Source organism: Dermacentor silvarum, chromosome 3 (assembly GCF_013339745.2).
Source record: "Dermacentor silvarum isolate Dsil-2018 chromosome 3, BIME_Dsil_1.4, whole genome shotgun sequence".
Lineage (NCBI taxonomy): Eukaryota > Metazoa > Arthropoda > Arachnida > Ixodida > Ixodidae > Dermacentor > Dermacentor silvarum.
The window spans coordinates 173197375-173209734 of NC_051156.1; the positions used below are offsets into that span (position 1 = coordinate 173197375).

The window sequence follows — 12360 nt, forward strand, 5'->3', positions numbered from 1 at the left end:
GCAGCCAATAGCATAACCAGTCCGAATAATCGCACGTGCGCACAGCCGGAGAAAAAAAAAGTCAGGGCCTAGCACTCAGCCGCAGAAAACGTGCGTACAGCCGTTGTTAAAAAACACTCGGAGAGAGCAAGAAAAAAATAGTCCGAACACCCACGGGCGCACACCGGAGGGAAAAAAAAAGAAAAAAAAAGTCAGGCGTGACACTAGCCGCAGAAAACGTCCATACAGCGGTTGCAAAACGACACACTTGGAGCAAAACAGTCCGATCAGTCCGAACACAACACGTTGGCACAGCCACTGCCTCTGGCACAGACGTGGCGCTGGGAAGAAAGCCATGCGATAAAGCACCGAGAACGAGAGTAGTCGCTTGGTGCCGTTGTTAGGAGTGATGTCACAGCGTCCCGCAGGCGTGTAAGCCAATAGCGGGGCTCTGCGGTTGCCATGCGTTGTACCTACTGGATATACCAAATATATACGCTACCCGAAGTGCGTTGTTTGGCAGGACAGTGAAACGCTCTCCTCGTTTATAGGAGGTCACTTTCGCTTGGTCCTTTTGTTTACAAATCGACTTGCATTGACCGCGCGATAGGTTTTCCTATTGAAATGGCTGACGAGAGTGAGAAGCGAGCAGAAAAGAAAAGGCTTCGGTGGGGCCGAGCTGGAGCAGCGAAAGTCGATAACCTGATGAGAGGGGAGTGCTGGGCGTCGCAATGGCCCTCTTCTTCTTGCTTGGCTTTCGGTGGCTGGTAGAAAATCGCGGCGGCGCGCAAGGTGGACAAAAATTGCCCCTAAAATGGATCCTCAGCGAAGAGGAGTTGGCAAAGCGATGTCGTGTATGTGCCGAGTGGGCCGGACAACGTTATGCTGGCACGCAAAAATTTGCGTGCCGCCATCTTCTATTCATTCGGAACGGGCAGTCTACGGCTTTTTCGAAAATAACATTCAGTTTCTTTGTTCGGATATAATGAATCTTTAATGCTTACACGTCACTTTGACGTGTGAGTTCTCGCGCTTTTCTGGCGTGGCGTGACTGAGAGGCGAAGTGGGCGCAGCCTTAACCGATACCGGAGGGCTGATGGCGAAAAAGGCGTCTAATCGGCATAATTATTTTTATTTTGTTCAGTTTATTCACGCATCTATAATCACTGGGAAGGTGACTATGCAGATCAGGGTTTTTCGCGGTTTTCCTTAAGTCACGTGGCCGACAAGCGAAGTGGGGGTGACCTGAAAAAGTTTTGACCAATCGTGGAGGATTGATTGTAGAAATGTAATGGCAAAGTTTGGAATATAGCTTTACGTTACAGTGCCTTAGGACTGCGAAATCGCATCACAGCTCGGAAAGGCCTTCCCACAGCACCGAACAAAGTCACTCGCTCAAGTTTGCTGCTTACCACGCGGCTGTCATGCAGGATGTCGAGGTTTACAAGCATGTAATTTAAACTTTGTTGAATTTGCTTTTTTCAGCCGCTATGACCAGCAGAAGAAAGTGCCGCGCTGAGAATGCACACGCTTTAGTCTGAGAACATAAAGTGGCAGCCGCTAGGGGAAGCACGTGGTGTGGTGAGCGACGAGAGAGAGAAATATGGGGATGAGGTGGAGGAGAGATTTCGCACGATGAAATAAGTCCCCTAGTAGGAACTGATGGGATTTTCCAGTGCTGCCTATTTCCTTAACAGAGCGCGAGATGATTCCCTATGCATTCAATAGTGCAGCCGAAAGGACACTAATATTTCATAGATGACTTGCTCTTACTGCTCATACAGAACAGGACATGGCACGCCTGTTGAATGAGCGATGGGTAAAGTTATATTATTGGTGTGTGAATGGTGCTGACATTACTGTCATGATCATATTCGGGGCTACGTCAAGACAAAAATTTCGAAAATGTCCTTGGACGGCGCATGCTCTGACCAACTGTGGCAAGCAATACAAAAAGAGCGGGAGCGGTTTCCCATTGACACCCCCTTGTTCGAGGCTGCTTTCGGCGGGTCTCTGCCAAAAAGAATGTAGACCCTCTTCGCGGGAGCGCAACGCGTTATTAGGCTGCTCGATGCACAACCATACAACGAATGAGCAAATGCCGGTATGATGGTACTTTATTTTCTTCTTTCTTTTTGCTTTTATGCCAATATGGATGATATGAACACCTTAGGGCGAATTGTCGCCGTTGATGTCGCTGTCATCCTGATGTTTCGGATATATATATATATATATATATATATATATATATATATATATATATATATACCTAAGCAAATATAGTTGTGGCTAAAGGTACGTCCGATGTCCTCCTCCAACTTTCTTTATATAGGTGCGTTAGACGGATGCAGCATTGTCTTTATGAAAGTACGGCCGACGTTTCTCGTTGGTTTTGCCATGTTTCACGTTAGGACACATCGGGCACAATCACACTGAACAATCAATGCATGCTTCCCTCCCGTCAGCGCTTCTTTTATGCGTGTTGTGGTTCAGCGTGCCCATTTCGGCGCTGGTCACCGTGCTCCTTATTGCTGTAACAACCGCCGCATCTGCTTCCATGGCGTTGATGCACGCTTTCAATAAAGAAAAAAAACGCATTCCATTCGGGGCCCCTCGAAGCGATTCTATGATTTGTGCTTATCAAAAATAGAGAAATGCTGCTATTGCACTTCACTGCCGATCCACTATATATGATTGGTGGAAATCCGTTCGTGTTGGAGCGTTTTACAATTACGAATACGTCGAAGTCCAAACAGCAATCCAAGAGTTTTAAAACAATCGTTGACTAACCCAAGGAGGGAAGCACAACTCTTCTCTCTACAGTTTATCTGCTGACCGCTCTTCAAGTCGCTCTCAGTTATCGTTCGCGAAAGGGCGCGAATGACCCTGGTTGCTTTGTCGTTGAGAACAGTTCTTTCTTGATGCTACTTCGGGTGACAGCTTTAATTATACCTCTAGGCAGACCACAAATAAATACTTTCCGCCTCCATTCCACCCTGTGAAAATGGGTGTACAGCGAAGCCGGTGCGGACGTTAGACAACTACCACCACCCCAACTGACGTTAGACAAGTGTAACACAAGCACCACCACCACAAGCGACGTACGTAACGCAAAAGTGCAACGTATGTTAGCATCCTCGTAGAGCATGTACATACGCTGCACTTCTGGGCCGTCCGCCAAGTGCAAGTGCCTTATGGAACTAAATTAATGTTTAAAAGTAAATTACTTCAGAAAATGCATCAAGTAAACAACACACAACCTACAGACAGGATTGTAATTCGAATATACGAGAAAAGAAAATTCTGTTATGCGGAAACTCAAACACAAGCCTCTTTTCCAGCTGCCATTTTTTGGGTGAGCAAGCCACAAGAAATCCCGACCACGGCTTCGCTGTAAACTTAACAATTGTTAGCGCGAGTTACAGCTTCGCATAAGAAGTTGTTATTCGGAATATGTTTAAAAGCATTTTTAGCCGTGCCAGTAGAATATCCACGTACTTACATTTTGATGCTCCTTCGTCTGCCTAAAGTAGTGAATTCTGTATAGATGGAATTCTGCGCGAACGTGATCGAAAATACCTGTGATAGCTGACTTCAATATTCATCCTCATCATCAGCCTGTATTTATGTCCACTGCAGGACGAAGGCCTCTCCCTGCGATCTCCAATTACCCCTGTCTTGCGCTAGCTGATTCCAACTTGCGCCTGCGAATTTCCTAACTTCATCACTGAACCTAGTTTTCTGCGGTCCTCGACTGCGCTTCCCTTCTCTTGGTATCCATTCAGTAACCCTAATGGTCCATCGGTTATCCATCCTACGCATTACATGGCCTGCCCAGCTCCACTTTTTCCGCTTAGTGTCAACTAGAATATCGGCTATCCCCGTTTGTTCTCTGATCCACACCGCCCTCTTCCTATCTCTTAACGTTAGGCCTAACATTTTTCATTCCATCACTCTTTGTGCGGTCCTTAATTTGTTCTCGAGCTTCTTTGTTAACCTCCAAGTTTCTGCCCCTTGTGTTAGCACCGGCAGAATGCAATAATTTTACACTTTTCTTTTCAGCGACAGTGGTAATCTCCCAATCAGGGTTCTATAAATTCCTTCTATAAATTTCTTTCTTATGATCAGGGTTCCCTGTGAGTAATTGACCTAGATAAACGTACTCCTTTACAGACTCTAGAGACTGACTGGCGATCCTGAATTCTTGTTCCCTTGCCAGGCTATTCAACATTTTAATCTTCAACCCCACTCTTACACTTTCTCAGTTAAGGTCCTCAATCATTTGCTGTAATTCGTCCCCATTATTGCTGAATAGGACAATGTCATCTGCAAACCGAAGGTTGCTGAGATATTCCCCGTTGATTATCACTCCCAAACCTTCCCAGTTAAAGAGCTTGAATACTTCTTCTAAGCATGCAGTGAAAAGCATTGGAGAGATTGTGTCCCTTGCTGACCCCCTTCTTGATAGGTAACTTTCTACTTTTCTTGTGGAGAACCAAGGTTGCTGTGCAATCCTTGTTGATATTTGCCAATATATTCACGTATGCATCATGTACTCCTTGGTTACGTAATGCCTCTATGACTGCTGGTATCTCTACTGAATCAAATGCTTTTTCATAATCTATGAAAGCCATATAGAGAGGTTGAGTGTACTCCGCAGATTTCTCTATTACCTGGTTGATGACATGGATATGATCTATCGTAGAATATCCATTCCTGAAGCCAGCCTGTTCTTTTGGTTGGCTGAAGCCAAGTGTTGCCCTTATTATATTTGAAATTACCTTGGTGAATATTTCATACAATACTGAGAGCAAGCTAATAGGTCTATAATTCTTCAATTCTTTAACATCTCCCTTCTTATGGATGAGTATAATGTTGGCGTTCTTCCAGCTTTCTGGTAAACTTGAAAGTCTTGAGGCTTTGCTAAAGGGCCGCAAGCTTTTCAAGTATCTCCTCCATCCTTGATTATATCGACTGGTATTCCATCTTCTCCAGCAGCTTTTCCCCTGTTCATGTCTTGCAAGGCCCTTCTAACTTCATCGCTAGTTATAGAAGGGTATCTGTTAGAGCACTGCACGGCTCGGGCTTACCCGAAAGCCCGGGCCCGGCCGGCCCGTGGGCCGGGCCGGGCCGGGTAGAGCAGTTTTTTCACGGGCTCGGGCCGGGCTCGGGCACGGCGTGTGCTTTTTGACCCGGGCCCGGGCCGGGCTCGCGTTTTTTGACGCGGGCCCGGGCCGGGCTCGGGCTTTCTGCGAGTTATTCTCGGCTTCTCAACTCTGAAAAACATGTATTTTTCAGTCTCGGGCCGGGTTTGGGCCGGTTTCGAGTCGGGCTCTGGCCGGGCTCGGGCTTAAGGTAAAGGGGTGGCGGGCCGGGCCGGGCGGGTAACGTAGATTATTTCCGGGCCCGGGCCGGGCCCAGGTCTCACCATAAAATTTTTGATCGGGCTCGGGCGGGCCGCCCAATGTAAAAACGGGCCCGGGCCGGGCCCGGCCGAAAAATCGGCCGTGCAGTGGTCTAGTATCTGTATCCTGTTCACCATGCACTACATCGAATGAAAGTAGCTTGCCTGCTCTGGGTGCTGTATAGGTCAGTATAGAATTCTTCCGCTGCTTTTCCTATGTCATCGAAATTGCTGATGATACTACCCTGCTTATCTTTCAGTGCATACAGTTTGCCTTGTCCTATGCCTCCTTTTCTTCTCACTGACTTCATGCTGCGACCATATTTTACTGCTTTCTCAATCTTCTCCTAGGTATAATTTCGGATATCCCTTACGTTCTTCTTGTTGATCAGTTTCGACAGTTGAGTTTCGATTAGTCAATGTGCAACTTCCATATTAATCAGTGCCAATGCATCTGAGGGATGGCTTTTCTAACGAAACACGTAGTGGCTGTTTGTGTTCAATACCTTACAGATTTAATGTTAAAGTAAAACGTGCGTGAAGCGCCCAATAATTACCTTATTGGGCGCCTTACGGCAGAAAGCTGCATGGTTGGTAGTCAGTGGTTAATATTACAGGTACAGAAACTATCGCAAGCCAGTTGTTTTGTTACCTGAGTTAGATACCAACCCACTAAATGCTTTGCCTTTTGTTTCTCTTTTTGTCTGTGGCAGTTTGCCTGGCGTCATGAAAGCCTCACAAGGCAAGGCGACAGGAAGCAGTACGTCATCACTGCTGCCGGTCTGCCACCCACATCGTACCATCGGGTCACGCGTTTAAGTGTCTTGCGCCGTTCTGAAATAGCCTATTTTACCTTCAAATCTCGAATGTTTGTTAGTATATTTATTTATTATTTATTTATTTATTATTTATTTATTTATTTATTTATTTATTTATTTAATTTATTTATTTATTTATTTATTTATTTATTCAAAATACCCTAAAGGCCCTCAAGAGGGTATTACATAGGGGGACATATTGCAGTGACATGTGAATAATAACATAGTGAGTGAAAAAAAAAAGAAAAAGAAACGCGATCATGAACATTGTCTGATATACAGCGGGTAAGTGAGTAGCAAAAAGAAATAAATACAGTGGGTACGTGGAATAGGAAACAAGAATAAAGACAAAGAGAATATATATGCAAAGCCACAATATATTATAATTGGAAATTCACAGCAATTAGGAAAAAACATAGCATATTAGTCAGCTACAAGGTGACAACAAGAATACACAAACTTACAATACAGAAAATACAGAGCGCTTGCTAAAATACACAAAAACTCATAAAAAGAATACAGATGCGATATTCCAAGTGAAAAATGGCTACGAACTAGTACAAAAAAAAATAAATCGATTAGGTCGGGCAGTCCGTTTAGGCAATGCGCTCAGTGCGTAGCAGCTCCTGAAATTTTGCTATGTTAGTCTCAGTAGCTACATGCGATGGTAGGTGGTTCCACTCAATGATAGTGCGTGGTATGAACGAATTAGCAAAGCGATGAGTGTGACATGTGGGTCGTCTTACTTTATACTGATGATCGCGACGAGGGAAAGTGACTGCAGGCGCTTGAAATAAATCGCCATATATGTGTATATATGTCTGGTAACATCTTTTGTAAACACCATACAATGCTGGCTACTCAGCTACCTGCGAAATGCACCGCATAACATAGATTCCCAAAGTGTGTGGCGTTTTTTAACCTTATTTTTCACTATCGTCTTCGCTATGAGCCCTTCTGATTGTCATTTGAATAACTGTCTTCAACACAAACAAGAAAGCAGAGTTCACGCTATATCACCTACTACTCTAAATTAAGAGATAGAAACACAACACCTTGTGTCGACACTGAAACGAAATCCCTATGCATTTACGCCTACGTGTCTATGCGTTTACGTCTAGCGTCTATGCGTTTATACGTCTAGCGTTTATACGTTTACGTCTAGCCTTGATGCGTTTTTTTACAGCGGTATCACCTTCCAAGTCAACCCTTGTGTGAATAAAAATCCTTGCGTACAAAGCCACGTCAAGACATTTGTGCTTCGACTATAGGTGGTACATTATATTTCATTTCGCACTTGCGGTCGAGGTTCTTATTGGTCGTGCTGACATGCCGCAGTCAATCGCGGTGCCCTTGCGATAGTATTTTTAGGGCCGAAGCACCTTAAGGCCGAGCATTGTCCCTCCCTCGTCGTCCGTACCTCTGGTTTGCAAGAAGTCCGCTAGGGGCGCTGCGGTGCACAAGGGCGTTCTTTCCCGACGCGCGCTCTCTTTCTCTCTCGTCCGTAGCTCTGGTTTGCATGAAGTCCGCTAGGGGCGCTGCGGTGCACAAGGGCGTTCTTTCCCGACGCGCGCTCTCTTTCTCTCTCGTCCGTAGCTCTGGTTTGCATGAAGTCCGCTAGGGGCGCTGCGGTGCACAAGGGCGTCTCTCCCGACGCGCGCGCTCTTTCTCTCTCGTCCCGTAGCCTCTGGTTTGCATGTAAGTCCGCTAGGGGCGCTGCGGTGCACAAGGGCGTTCTTTCCCGACGCGCGCTCTCTTTCTCTCTCGTCCATACCTTTGGTTTGCATGAAGTCCGCTAGGGGCGCTGCGGTGCACAAGGGCGTTCTTTCCCGACGCGCGCTCTCTTTCTCTCTCGTCCATACCTTTGGTTTGCATGAAGTCCGCTAGGGGCGCTGCGGTGCACAAGGGCGTTCTTTCCCGACGCGCGCTCTCTTTCTCTCTCGTCCATACCTCTGGTTTGCATGAAGTCCGCTAGGGGCGCTGCGGTGCACAAGGGCGTTCTTTCCCGACGCGCGCTCTCTTTCTCTCTCGTCCATATCCAGACCTTTGGTTTGCATGAAGTCCGCTAGGGGCGCTGCGGTGCACAAGGGCGTTCTTTCCCGACGCGCGCTCTCTTTCTCTCTCGTCCATACCTTTGGTTTGCATGAAGTCCGCTAGGGGCGCTGCGGTGCACAAGGGCGTTCTTTCCCGACGCGCGCTCTCTTTCTCTCTCGTCCGTAGCTCTGGTTTGCATGTAAGTCCGCTAGGGGCGCTGCGGTGCACAAGGGCGTTCTTTCCCGACGCGCGCTCTCTTTCTCTCTCGTCCGTAGCTCTGGTTTGCATGTAGTCCGCTAGGGGCGCTGCGGTGCACAAGGGCGTTCTTTCCTGACGCGCGCTCTCTTTCTCTCTCGTCCATACCTTTGGTTTGCATGAAGTCCGCTAGGGGCGCTGCGGTGCACAAGGGCGTTCTTTCCCGACGCGCGCTCTCTTTCTCTCTCGTCCCTTCTGATAACAGCGCGCCCGCTGTGGATGAAAAGGCGAGAGTGGCGGCTCAACTGCAAGCGGAGTCGAGGGCTCGCAAAGTTGCAGCAGCACGGCGACGCAGACAACAAGCGGACCCGGAGTCTAGGGCGCGGGAAGCTGCAGCAAAACGGCAACACCGACAAGCGGACCCGGAGCTGAGGGCTCGCGAAGCTGCAGCATGCACGGAACGCCGGCATGCGGACCCGGAGCTGAGTGCTCGCAAAGCTGCAGCAGTACGGCAACGCCGGCAAGCGGACCCGGAGCTGAGGGCTCGCGAAGCTCGCACTGGAACCGAGCATCGGTGCCACCAACCTCAGGTAGAGAACGCTTCCGGCGTTTTGCCGCCGCTTCCCGCGCTCTCGCATGTACGGGGCATTCATGGTTACCCGAATGATCCCCCGGTGCTTCGCCCACTCATCATAATTCATTTCGTGGATATGCGTGATTTTTATCTTAACTGTCTGGCGTATACCCTTGTTGTAATCAAACTCCGGTCTAATTTTCTTTATTCTCGATAATACAGTTTCCCCTTTTTTGCTGGTTATTACTACAAGGCTTCGCTCTAAGAGCCGGAGCTATAGTGTCACCTCTAATTAGTATCGCCTTTAACTTCATCTACTTTGTCGCACACTCCGGGAAACAGCTGCTACTCAAACACTCCCTCTTCTCGGTGGATACATGCGTAGCTAAGTTGATCAGTATCCAATCTTTAATTATAGAAGTTCATGGTTTGAGCCATCCACTTTGACGAAATGATTTTCACGTTCTTCTACGACGTCAGAAGTCAAGTTTTATATGACCATACCGTGCGCCAATAGGGGCAAAATTAAATTTAAAAAATACACATTTACATAATTAACAGTGCAAGTTAAGGGGCATCAGGGCGTAAGAAATAAACCAGTGGCAGTCAGTTGAGTGCCCCTGGTCACCTATAGTTATTGCGTTTTACACTGCATGATGCCAAACAATTATCATTCGGATGCCGGTTCACTACTAGCATTGCCTCACAATTTCTCTACATTACATTGTTACAGAGCAAACAATGGCGCATAGAGTGCGGCGATGATCAACGCAAATTTTACTCAAGTTCATCTGTCGCCCTGTTCATCTCTTCATTTTTGGAAAACGTCGGCATTCTTGCTCAGTAATTTTTACTACTCACCTCGTAAACAAGCGACTGTACGTTGCATCTAAGTAGATGGTACAGCAACATGCATATGCATAACAATAAAACGCCCCTGCTACGGTTAAACATTTAGAAGATTCGCGTGTACCAAACGTGCAGCCGCTACTATACTGGTAATCCCACTTACGCCAACACGTTTTAGGGCGTTTTAACGGACAGTATATACTGCGCACAGAACTAAATTTTCAGCGTTTCTGTCAAGTCCTAAACAGTATCTGCAATGGCATGCACAAATGCACTAGTCTAAATTGCATTGCTTCTGCCAGATTCCTCTTATAGATCGCCTAGCCGCGATAAATACGGTACATTTCGTATCTATACCACGGTCATGGCAGAAAACGGTGCTTTGCCTAACTAAGATTTTATAGAAAAGGTATTATTATGCGGCCTCGCATGGTTTGGGCGCACGTAAGATCTAGGTAGCTATCTGGCCTGCTGGTAAAAAAACGGCCCTTTCGCGCTTTGGAAAGCGCCGTAGTGAGTCGCAAAAAGTATCAAAATGTCGAGTAGGTAAAATTAATGGTAGCGGCGTAAGTAAGACCAATGTAGTAAAAAAAGTTAACCACATCGCACCAAATACTGCACTAGTCACCGCGATTGGCCCACCTGGCATATTGGTCAGAAGAAAGAAAGAAAGCCGTGTCAACCAAAGTCGACGCGAATGAAGGCAATGTCGACGTACATGTCTGTGAAAAAAAGGAAATGAAATAATTCGACAGGAATAAAAGAAATAGAAGGTACAAAAAAATCTGAAAAGTGTATCAATGTAACAAAACAAATATTACAAATTATGCAAAAATAGCCTTCCATTATGCAACATTGCATAATCGATCTTCAGTACGTGAAAATACATATACCATGTGCATCGACCTTGTCTTGATTTCCGTCAACTTTGGTTGGCCCCCCTTTTCTTTTTGGTTCGTGGATGAACAGAAAGGAATATTAACCCTGAGTTAGTCACTTCGCTCACTTCGGCAATATATATATATATATATATATATATATATATATATATATATATATGCGTAAGCTGTCAGTGCTGTCGACAGAAAGTCAACAATATCCACAAACGTGTGACATGTATGGCCAAATACGTTTTAACATTTAGGAAAAACCCCACAGGGAACTTACCAGAAGAAAACAGACGACAGAAATATGAGCAGTGTGAAGAGCAGCATAGCTTACGCTCCCGAAGACTCACCGACTTCTTTGAGGAAAAAAGTTTGGCGCACAAGGCAGCTTTCGAGAGGAGCGTTATTTATTTTATTACATAACGCCCCCACATTCCCATAAGCACAGAAACAGGAAGCGCGAAGACACTCGACGTATGCCAAACAACCACTCTGCGGTCGCAAGAAAACTGCCAGTACCGAACTTGTCGAGAGTGACAGCAGAAGCTTGGTGAGCCAAACACCAATCGGTAGAGGGGGTAAATTGTGTCGCAGGCTTGGATGTACAATAAACGAATTCAAAAGCTGGGAGCGACGACGGTTCGGTTTCACGGCAACATTCGTCCCTTGTATAGTTCGTTCGAACCGCGGTGAACACATCCGGCTGGGCACAGTTTGGAGGCCAAAAAAAAAAAAAAAGACGCGTAACTCATTTATCGCACGCGTTGCTTTGTAAGCTCACACACACATGCCCACAGCTGCGCAAACTGCGTCGCAAAGAAAAACATGTGCTGTTAAGCGAAAATGTGCTGTTTTTTATCTATAATTGTGATATATCGCCAGCAGCGGTTGTCCTAAGGGCTTCAGAATAAAAAAAAATTTGCTTGAAGCTCAGGAAAACTTATTTTGCAGTGTTAAAAACACTGAGTGTTTCCGGACTCACTCTCAGCTGTGTAAGCTGTTAAGCGGTCCGCGTTTCATTGAGTGCGTTTGAAAATATGCACAGCAGAGTGCGAATTCTGTGGAGTAGCATTACAATCTTTATTACAATGAGCAAAATGAGAACAAGGTGAGAGCAGGAGCCAACGTTTTGACAAGTGGACTTGTCTTCTTCAAGGCGACATATGCTCTCCTGAGCCTATAGTTCACTGACCTCCAGTGGAGCCGATACCGCCCCCCCCCCCCCCCCTCCCCGTCGTCCAGGCCCCTTCCACGAAAAGAGGCACCTACAATGACACGTCAACCGGCTAGCATACGGCGCTGCCTCAAATTCCTCGACCGACTATCCGTAGTGCATTATCTTTCTTTTCAATTCTACACCCTCGCCACTAACATACTCTCGCTCGTTACCTCACACACACCCCTTACCTTCTCTCCCCTTTAGAAGAACCCTACCTATATATATATACTGTGCCGAGGAGAGCCTATGTCGCCTTGAAGAAGACAAGTCCACTTATCAAAACGTTGGCTCCTGTTCTCACCTTGTTCTCGCTTTGCTCATCGTCTTGAATTGCCATCTCCCGCATTCCCCGTGTTTTCCCTGAATCATTATGACAATACTTTGAAACGTTGGTGTCTTAA

General features: G+C 46.5%; 1 protein-coding gene and 1 long non-coding RNA gene across 2 annotated transcripts in view; both read right to left on the reverse strand.

Annotated features, from left to right (window-relative positions):
* The window catches only part of LOC119445033 (uncharacterized), a 125410-nt gene that overhangs the window by 37524 nt on the left and 75526 nt on the right, over positions 1-12360 (reverse strand). The gene's annotated exons all lie outside the window — the stretch shown is intronic.
* Positions 7937-8657, reverse strand: LOC125944082 (uncharacterized). Its single transcript, XR_007466110.1, has 3 exons — positions 8599-8657; positions 8246-8421; positions 7937-8151 (listed from the first exon to the last, which is right to left on the reverse strand). It is a non-coding gene; the product is annotated as an uncharacterized LOC125944082 (long non-coding RNA).